This window comes from Tachyglossus aculeatus, chromosome 22 (assembly GCF_015852505.1).
Source record: "Tachyglossus aculeatus isolate mTacAcu1 chromosome 22, mTacAcu1.pri, whole genome shotgun sequence".
In the NCBI taxonomy this organism is placed as follows: domain Eukaryota; kingdom Metazoa; phylum Chordata; class Mammalia; order Monotremata; family Tachyglossidae; genus Tachyglossus; species Tachyglossus aculeatus.
In genome coordinates this window covers 21,506,517-21,517,097 of record NC_052087.1, presented here as the reverse complement: position 1 = coordinate 21,517,097, position 10,581 = coordinate 21,506,517, and the positions used below count along the sequence as shown (strand labels likewise).

Below are 10,581 nucleotides of genomic sequence, written 5' to 3'. Positions count from 1 at the left end.
GTGTGTTTTGACCATATCTGAAAGCTCTGCTTGGGGAGAAGGCGGGGAAAGAGTGTTTTGTCTAAATGACCCTGCTTTATGTGTACCAAACACTGTGCTAAGCACTGAGGTGGATAATCATTGTGATATTTGTTAAGTGCTTACCATGTAAGCAGTGTGGAGAAGCAGCGTGGCTCACTGGAAAGAGCCCAGGCTTGAGAGTCAGAGGTCACGGGTTCAAATCCCGGCTCCACCACTTATCAGCTGTGTGACTTTGGGCAAGCCACTTAACTTCTCTGGGCCTCAGTTACCTCCTCTGTAAAATGGGGATGAAGACTGTGAGCCCCCCATGGGACAACCTGATCACCTTGTTAACCTCCCCAGTGCTTAGAACAGTGCTTTGCACATAGTAAGCGCTTAATAAATGCTATCATTATTTTATGTGTCAAGCACTGTACTAAGCTCTGGGGTGATACAACAAATCAGGTTGGACACAGTCCCTGTCCCATGTGGGGCTCACAGACTCGATCCCCTTTCTCCAGTTGAGGTAACTGAGTCACAGAGAAATGAAATGACTTGCCCAAGGTCACACAGCAGACAAGTAGTGGAGACGGAATTAGAACCCAGGTCCTTCCGATTCCCAGGCCTGCGCTGTATCCATTAAGCCACTACAATCAGATCAGGATGCTTTCTAATATGTGGTCATCAGAGCCCAACCCAATGTGGGTGGAGTGAGAGTCGGGAAAACTAGACCTCAGCATTCGCAAAGAGCGCATATGCGCTTAGGAATGTGCCGCGCCCCTGCCCATCTCTTCACCCCTTGCTCTGGGCGCCCCAGGGGAAGCACGACCAGATGAGACAAGAACAGGTGAATGGCACTACATGGGCCCTACGCTACAGCGTGGCCTAGTGAACAGAGCACAGACCTGGGTTCTAATTCCTGCTCCGCCACTTGTCCACTGGGTGACCTCGGGCAGGTCACTTCACTTCTCTGGGGCTGTTACCTTATCTGAAAAATGGGGATGAAGACTGTGATCCTCCCGTGGGACGTGTCCAACCTCATTGTTTTGTATCTGCCCCAGCACTTGGTACAGTAGACTGCAAGCTCATTGTGGGCAGGGAATGTGACTGTTTATTGCATTGTACTCTCATGCTTAGTATGGTTTTCTGCACACAGTAAGTGCTTAATAAGCAGCGTGGCTTACTGGCAAGAGCCCGGGCTTGGGAGTCAGAGGTCATGGGTTCAAATCCCGGCTCCACCAATTGTCAGCTGTGTGACTTTGGGCAAGTCATTTCACTTCTCTGTGCCTCAGTTACCTCATCTGCAAAATGGGGATTAAGACTGTGAGCCCCCCGTGGGACAACTTGATCAGCTTGTAACCTCCCCAGTGCTTAGAACAGTGCTCTGCACATAGTAAGCGCTTAATAAATGCCATCATTATTATTATTATTATTATGGGTTCTACTCCTGACTCCAACATGTCAGCTGTGTGACTTTGGGCAAGTCACTTCACTTCTCTATCCCTCAGTTCCGTCATCTGTAAAATGGGGATGAAGACTGTGAGGCCCACGTGGGACAACCTGATGACCTTGTATCTACCCCAGTGCTTAGAACAGGGCTTGGCACATAGTAAGCGCTTAATACCATCATCATCATAAAGCCCTGACTCCCTCCCTCAGCTCTACCCCCCTCCCCACAGCACTTGTGTATAAATGCATCTATTTTCATTCTATTTATTTCCCCCCCTTCTAGACTGTGAGCCCGTTGTTGATGACGATGGTATGTGTGAAGCACTATTCTAAGCACTGGGGGGGATACATGGTGATCAGGTTTTCCCACGTGGGGCTCAGTCTTAATCCCATTTTACAGATGAGGTAACTGAGGCGCTGGGGGAGATACATGGTGATCAGGTTTTCCCACGTGGGGCTCAGTCTTAATCCCATTTTACAGATGAGGTAACTGAGGCGCTGGGGGGGAGATACATGGTGATCAGGTTTTCCCACGTGGGGCTCACAGTCTTAATCCCATTTTACAGACGAGGTAACTGAGGCCCAGATAAGTTAAAAGTGGCTTGCCCAAGGTCCCACAGCTGACAAGTGGCGGAGCCGGGATTCGAACCCATGACCTCTGACTCCAAAGCCCTTGCTCTTTCCACTGGGCCACGCTGCGTCTCTTGGGTCTCTGTTGCCGACTTGTACTTCCCAAGCGCTTAGCACAGTGCCCTGCACAGAGGAAGCGCTCAATAAATACGATTGAATGAATGAATGAATAGAGTCCGCGGGCCCTGGCGGCGCTGGCGGAGGCTCGCCGGCAGGGGGCGCGGTGCGGCGCGGGCCCCGACGGGGCTGGCGGAAGCTTCGCCGGCAGGGGGCGCTGGCGGAGGCTCCCCGGCAGGGGGCGCGGCGCGGCGCGGCACCGGCGGAGGCTCCCCGGCAGGGGGCGCTGCGCGGCCCGGCGCCGGCTCCCCGGCAGGGGGCGCGGCGCGGTTCGGCGCTGGCGGTGGTGGGCGCAGGCCGGGAGGCCGTTCTCTGGGCCGGGCCGGGCCAGGCGAGGCCGCTCCGCTCCGCGCCGCTCCCCTCCCGTCCCGTCCCCTCCCCGTCCGGGAAGGCGGAAGCGGCGGCGGCGGCGGCGGCGTTGGCGTAGGCAGAGCGGGGCCCGGCGCTTCGGGACGGTGAGTTCCGGCTGCTTCGGCCGCCTCCGCCGACGTCACCGGGGGCGTTTGGCGCTGGGGAGCGGGGTGTCGGCCCGGAGCCCCCTCCTTTCCCTCCCCTCCGCCCCCGCGGCCCCCGCGGCCCCCTCGGCCCGGGCCCTTTCCGCCCGCCCATCGCCCCGCGGGCCGCGGATCGCCTGGAGGGAGCGCTTGGCCGGGCGCTTGGGAGGGGGCGGTCAGTCTACGGGACGAGGGCGGCCGCCACCGGCCCCGCGCGCCCGGAGTCCGGCCCGCCCGGCCCACGGCCCCCGGAGTCCGGAGTCCGGCCCGCCCTGCCGTGCCCTTGGCCCCCCGGAGTCCGGCCCGGGCCCAGCCGCGCTCCGCCCCCGCAGACCAGCGCTGCCCCTTGTCGCTCCGCCCCTTCGCCCCTCCTCCTCCTCCTCCTCCTCATCAATCGTATTTATTGAGCGCTTACTGTGTGCAGAGCACTGTACTAAGCGCTTGGGAAGTACAAGTTGGCAACACATAGAAACAGTCCCCACCCAACAGTGGGCTCACAGTCTAAAAGGGGGAGACGGAGAACAGAACCGAACATACTAACAAAATAAAATAAATAGAATAGATAGGTACAAGTAAAATAAATATAGAGTAATAAATATGTACAAACACATATACATATATACAGGTGCTGTGGGGAAGGGAAGGAGGTAAGACGGGGGGATGGAGAGGGGGACGAGGGGGAGAGGAAGGAAGGGGCTCAGTGTGGGAAGGCCTCCTGGAGGAGGTGAGCTCTCAGCAGGGCCTTGAAGGGAGGAAGAGAGCTAGCTGGGCGGATGGGCAGAGGGATTGGGGGCATTCCAGGCCCGGGGGAGGACGTGGGCCGGGGGTCGATGGCGGGACGGGCGAGAACGAAGTACGGCCCCCGCCTCCAACTCGCTCTCCCCTTCAAGGCCCCCCATCCCCTCGCCCCCTCCTACTTTCATTCCTTCATCCAATCGTATTTACTGAGCGCTTACTGTGTGCAGAGCACCGTACTAAGCGCTTGGGAAGTACAGGTTGGCAGCATAGAGAGACGGTCCCTTCCCAACAGCGGGCTCACGGTCTACTTCAGCTCCCTTCTCTCCATTCATTCATTCATTCAATCAATCAATCAGTCGTATTTATTGAGCGCTTACTGTGTGCAGAGCACCATACTTCTCTCCTTTCATTCATTCATCCAATCGTATTTATTGAGCACTTACTATGTGCAGAGCACCGTACTAAGCTCTTGGGAAGTACAGGTTGGCAGCATAGAGAGACGGTCCCTTCCCAACAGCGGGCTCACAGTCTACTTCAGCTCCCTTCTCTCCTTTCATTCATTCATTTAGTCAGTCAATCAATCAATCGTATTTATTGAGCGCTTACCGTGTGCAGAGCACCGTACTAAGCTCTTGGGAAGTACAAGTTGGCAACGTAGAGAGGCGATCCCTTCCCAACAGCGGGCTCACAGTCTACTTCAGCTCCCTTCTCTCCTTTCATTCATTCATTCATCCAATCAATCAATCAATCGTATTTATGGAGCGCTTACTGTGTGCAGAGCACCGTACTAAGCGCTTGGGAAGTACAAGCTGGTAACGTAGAGAGGCAATCCCTTCCCAACAGCGGGCTCACAGTCTTCAGCTCCCTTCTTTCCTTTCATTCATTCTATTGATTGATTGAGCGCTTACTGTGTGCAGAACACTATCCTACTTTCATTCGTTCATCCAATCGTATTTATTGAGTGCTTACTGTGTGCAGAGCACCGCCGTACTAAGAACTTGGGAAGTATAAGTTGGCAACGTAGAGAGGCGATCCCTTCCCAACAGCGGGCTCACAATCTACTTCAGCTCCCTTCTCTCCTTTCATTCATTCATTCATCCAATCGTATTTATTGAGCGCTTACTGTGTGCAGAACACTGTCCTACTTTCATTCGTTCATCCAATCGTATTTATTGAGCGCTTACTGTGTGCAGAGCACCGTACTAAGCGCCTGGGAAGCACAAGTTGGCAACATAGAGAGACGGTCCCTTCCCAACAGCGGGCTCACAGTCTACTTCAGCTCCCTTCTTTCCTTTCATTCATTCGATTGATTAATTGAGCGCTTACTGTCCTACTTACTGTGTGCAGAACACTGTCCTACTTTCATTCGTTCATCGAATCGCATTTATTGAGCGCTTACTGTGTGCAGAGCACCGTTCTAAGCACTTGGGAAGTATAAGTTGGCAACGTAGAGAGGCGATCCCTTCCCAACAGCGGGCTCACAATCTACTTCAGCTCCCTTCTCTCCTTTCATTCATTCATTCATTCATCCAATCATATTTATTGAGCGCTTACTGTGTGCAGAACACCGTGCTAAGCGCTTGGGAAGTACAAGTTGGCAACGTAGAGAGGCAATCCCTTCCCAACAGTGGGCTCACAGTCTACTTCAGGTCCCTTCTCTCCTTTCATTCATTCATTCATTCATCCAATCATATTTATTGAGCGCTTACTGTGTGCAGAACACCGTGCTAAGCGCTTGGGAAGTACAAGTTGGCAACGTAGAGAGGCAATCCCTTCCCAACAGTGGGCTCACAGTCTACTTCAGGTCCCTTCTCTCCTTTCATTCATTCATTCATCCAGTCAATCAATCAATCGTATTTATTGAGCGCTTACTGTGTGCAGAGCACTGTCCTAAGCGCTTGGGAAGTGCAAGTTGGCGATATATAAAGACGGTCCCTACCCAACAACAGCGGGCTCACAGTCTACTTCAGCTCCCTTCTCTCCTTTCATTCATTCATTCATCCAGTCGTATTTATTGAGCGCTTACTGTGTGCAGAGCACTGTCCTACTTTCATTCATTCATTCAATCGCATTTATTGAGCACTTACTGTGTGTAGAGCACTGTCCTACTTTCATTCATTCATTCAATCGTATTTATTGAGCGCTTACTGTGTGCAGAGCACTGAACTAAGAGCTTGGGAAGTACAAGTTGGCAATATATAAAGATGGTCCCTACCCAACAACAGCAGGCTCACAGCCTACTTCAGCTCCCTTCACTCCTTTCATTCATTCATTCATTCATCCAGTCGTATTTATTGAGCACTTACTGTGTGCAGAGCACTGTATTTCATTCATTCATTCAATCGTATTTATTGAGTGCTTACTGTGTGCAGAGCACCGTACTAAGCTCTTGGGAAGTACAAGTTGGCAGCATATAGCGACGGTCCCTTCCCAACAGCGGGCTCACAGTCTACTTCAGCTCCCTTCTCTCCTTTCATTCATTCATTCATCCAATCATATTTATTGAGCGCTTACTGTGTGCAGAGCACTGTACTAAGCGCTTAGGAAGTACAAGTTGGCAACATAGAGAGACGACCCCTTCCCAACAGCGGGCTCACAGTCTACTTCAGCTCCCTTCTCTCCTTTCATTCATCCAATCGTATTTATTGAGCGCTTACTGTGTGCAGAGCACTGTATTACTTTTTCATTCAATCATATTTATTGAGCGCTTACTGTGTGCAGAGCACCGTACTAAGCGCTTGGGAAGTACAAGTTGGCAACATAGAGAGACGATCCCTTACCAACAGCGGGCTCACAGTCTACTTCAGGTCCCTTTTCTCCTTTCACTCATTCATTCATCCAATCGTATTTATTGAGCGCTTACTGTGTGCAGAGCACTGTACTAAGCGCTTGGGAAGTACAGGTTGGCAGCATATAGAGACGGTCCCTACCCAACAGCAGGCTCACCGTCTAGAAGGGGGAGACAGACAACAAAACAGACAACAAAACAAAACGTATTAACAAAATAAAATAGAGTAGTAAATATGTACAAGTAAAATAGAGTAATAAATGTGTACAAACATATATACAGGTGCTGTGGGGAGGGGAAGGAGGTAAGGCGGGGGGAATGGGAAGGGGGAGGAGGGGGAGAGGAAGGAGGGGGCTCACCCCAGCCCACACCCTCCACTCCTCTGCCGCTAACCTCCTCACTGCACCTCGTTCTCGCCTGTCCCGCCGTCGACCCCTGGCCTGGCCTGCCCTCCCTCCACACACCCACCAAGCTAGCCCTCTTCCTCCCTTCAAAGCCCTACTGAAAGCTCACCTCCTCCAGGAGCCCTTCCCAGACCGAGCCCCCACCTCCCCATCGCCCCCAGTCCCTCCCTCTGCTCTATCTCCCTCCCCACCCCACAGCACTTGTGTATAGATGTACATATCTATCATTCTATTTATTTACACTAATGCCTGTTTACTTGTTTTGGTGTGTATATAGCTATAATTGTATTTATAGTGAAGCTATTGATGCCTGTTTACTACTTTTGATGTCTACCTCCCCCATCCTCTAGACTGTGAGCCCGGTGTGGGCAGGGATGGTCTCTCTTTGTTGCTGAATTGTACTTTCCAAGCGCCTAGTACAGTGCTGTGTACACAGTAAGCGCTCAATAAATACGAATGAATGAATGAATGAATGAATGAACTAGAGAGGTGTCATCAGTGGGGAGGGGGACTGAGCCTTAGGCCTCCCCATAAGCCTCTGAAGATTCGCAGTTCTGTTTGAGGACTTCTCTACAGGTACTCCCAGCTTCCAAGTTAAAGCAGATACGGTGAGCTGACGAGCAAAAAGAAAAGTTCAGGTGACATAAGACTTTTTCTCCCTCCATGTAGTAGGTTGATTATGCTGTTCCTGGTAGTTGACGCAGTATGGCGTAGTGGATAGAGTCAGAAAGTCATGGGTTCTACTCCCGGCTCTGCCACTTGTCTGCTGTGTGACCTCACTTCACCTCTCTGGGCCTGTCACCTCATCTGTAAAATGGGGATTGAGACTGTGAGCCCCACTTGGAATAGGGACTGTGTCCAACCCGATTTGCTTGTGTCTACCCCAGCACTTAGTAAAGTGCCTGGCACATAGTAAGTGCTTAACAAATACCATATTATTATTATTATTATTATTGTTAACTGTAGGGGAACTCCATTTAGCAAAGTTAGGACTGCCTCAGGTGTGAAGAGAAAGCACCTAATCCAGCTTTAGTTTCTTCAGCTCCTAGGATGTAGTTGCTTTGTTTTTCCAGGAAGGCCTATGGCCATGTTGCCATCAAAAACAGCAAGCCATCAATACTGTCATACCATCAATCAATCAATCATATTTATTGAGCACTTACCATGTGGAGAGCACTGTACTCTCACAGTTGGGAGAGTACAATACAAAAGAATTAGCAGAATTGGCATTCCGAAAACGAGCTTTTACAATCTAGAGGGAAGCTTGCACTCTGATTGTCAGCATCCCTAAAATTGTATTTGTGAATCTTGCCACTTTGATCTTCATGTTTTTCTCTCCCAATTATCTGAGAATCAGGACTCTGGGTGATGGTTAAGTAGCTAGAGGTATCCTTGTGACATTTTTCTAACTCTAATGTCTTTATTAATGTCCATTTTTCCATGACTAAGAGAGACCCATGTCTATCCTTTGGGTGATTCAAGGAGAAAATTATTTCAAGGTCTGTGGTAGGAATTCATTTTGCATGTGATGTGCTTTAGGCTGAAAGTTATCAGGGGAAAAGTGTATCAAGCGATCGGTTCACATTTGAAACTCCACATCTCCCTTACTAAGACCATTTTTCAAATGTGGGAAGTTCAGAACTCAAAGCTAGAAGTAGAGCAGAGGGGAGCCCTTAAAATAGAAACACTGACGGCACTTGCTTACGTGCGCATACACCAGGCTCAGCCTGTACTTTTTTTCTTGTAAGGTATTTAAGCACTTACTCAGTACCAGGCACTGTACTAAGCGCTGGGGGAGTTACAGATCAATCAGGTCCATCACAGTCCATGTCAGCACTTAGAACAGTGCTTTGCACATAGTAAGTGCTTAAAAAATGTGATTATTATTATTAATAATAATAATGTGCTTCTGTTCTTCTGACCCCATTCCCTCTCATCTCTTGAAATCTCTCGCTCCGTCCCTTCTCCCCTCCTTAACTTCCATTTTCAACCGCTCACTTTCCACTGGTTCCTTCCCCTCTGCCTTCAAATGTGCCCATGTCTCTCTCATCCTAAAAGAACCCTCTCTTGACCCCACCTCACCTTCTAGTTATCGCCCCATCTCCTTCCTACCATTCCTTTCCAAACTCCTTGAACGAGTCATCTACACGCGCTGCCTCCAATTCCTCAACACCAACTCTCTCCTCGACCCCCTCCAGTCTGGCTTCCGTCCCCTACATTCCACGGAAACTGCCCTCTCAAAGGTCACCAGTGACCTCCTGCTTGCCAAATCCAACGGCTCATACTCTATCCTAATCCTCCTCGACCTCTCAGCTGCCTTCGACACTGTGGACCACCCCCTTCTCCTCAACACGGTATCCAACCTTGGCTTCACTGACTCTGTCCTCCCCTGGTTCTCCTCTTATCTATCCAGTCGTTCATTCTCAGTCTCTTTTGCAGGCTCCTCCTCCCCCTCCCATCCCCTTACTGTGGGGGTTCCTCAAGGTTCAGTGCTTGGTCCCCTTCTGTTCTCGATCTACACTCACTCCCTTGGTGACTTCATTCGCTCCCACGGCTTCAACTATCATCTCTACGCTGATGACACCCAAATCTACATCTCTGCCCCTGCTCTCTCCCCGTCCCTCCAGGCTCGCATCTCCTCCTGCCTTCAGGACATCTCCATCTGGATGTCTGCCCGCCACCTAAAACTCAACATGTCCAAGACTGAACTCCTTGTGTTCCCTCCCAAACCCTGCCCTCTCCCTGACTTTCCCATCACTGTTGATGGCACTACCATCCCTCCCGTCTCACAGTCCCTCAACCTTGGTGTCATCCTCGACTCCACTCTCTCGTTCACCCCTCACATCCAAACCGTCACCAAAACCTGCCAGTCTCAGCTCCGCAACATTGCCAAGATCCACCCTTTCCTCTCCATCCAAACCGCAACCCTGCTCGTTCAAGCCCTCATCCTATCCCGTCTGGACTACTGTATCAGCCTCCTCTCCGATCTCCCATCCTCGTGTCTCTCCCCACTTCAGTCCATACTTCATGCCGCTGCCCAGATTGTCTTTGTCCAGAAATGCTCTGGACATGTTACTCCCCTCCTCTAAAATCTCCAGTGGCTACCAATCAATCTGCACATCAGGCAGAAACTCCTCACCCTGGGCTTCAAGGCCCTCCATCACCTCGCCCCCTCCTACCTCACCTCCCTTCTCTCCTTCTACAGCCCAGCCCGCACCCTCCGCTCCTCTGCCGCTAATCTCCTCACCGTGCCTCGTTCTCGCCTGTCCCGCCGTCGACCCCTGGCCCACGTCCTCCCCCTGGCCTGGAATGCCCTCCCTCCCAACATCCGCCAAGCTGGCTCTCTTCCTCCCTTCAAGGCCCTACTGAGAGCTCACCTCCTCCAGGAGGCCTTCCCAGACTGAGCCCCCTCCTTCCTCTCGCCCTCGTCCCCCTCTCCGTCCCGCCCGTCTTACCTCCTTCCCTTCCCCACAGCACCTGTATATATGTATATATGTTTGTACATATTTATTACTCTATTTATTTTACTCGTACATATTCTATTCTATTTTATTTTGTTAATATGTTTGGTTTTGTTCTCTGTCTCCCCCTTCTAGACTGTGAGCCCACTGTTGGGTAGGGACTGTCTCTATATGTTGCCAACTTGTACTTCCCAAGCGCTTAGTTTAGTGCTCTGCACACAGTAAGCGCTCAATAAATACGATTGATTGATTGATTAATCTCTATTTTACAGATGAGGTAAATAATGCACAGAGAAGTTATATGGCTTGCCTAAAGTCACACAGCAGGTAAATGACAGATCCAGGAGACAAACCCAGGTTCTCTGACTCCCAGATCAATGCTATTTCCACCATACCACGCTCCTTCTCTAATGCCCATAATGTCCATAATCAGAGTGCACAGAAGAAAAACTTCAAAGCTCCAATGATGTGGAATCACAAATGGTGTGTCCATAGCCCTT

General features: G+C 50.9%; 1 protein-coding gene across 1 annotated transcript in view; it reads left to right on the top strand.

Moving 5' to 3' along the window:
• Positions 1-2,618: 2,618 nt before the first annotated feature.
• Positions 2,619-10,581, top strand: part of TRAF6 (TNF receptor associated factor 6) — a 33,789-nt gene continuing 25,826 nt past the window's right edge. The window contains exon 1 of the mRNA XM_038764647.1: positions 2,619-2,651. The gene's annotated coding sequence lies outside the window, so the exon portion shown is untranslated. The remainder of the gene's footprint in view (positions 2,652-10,581) is intronic.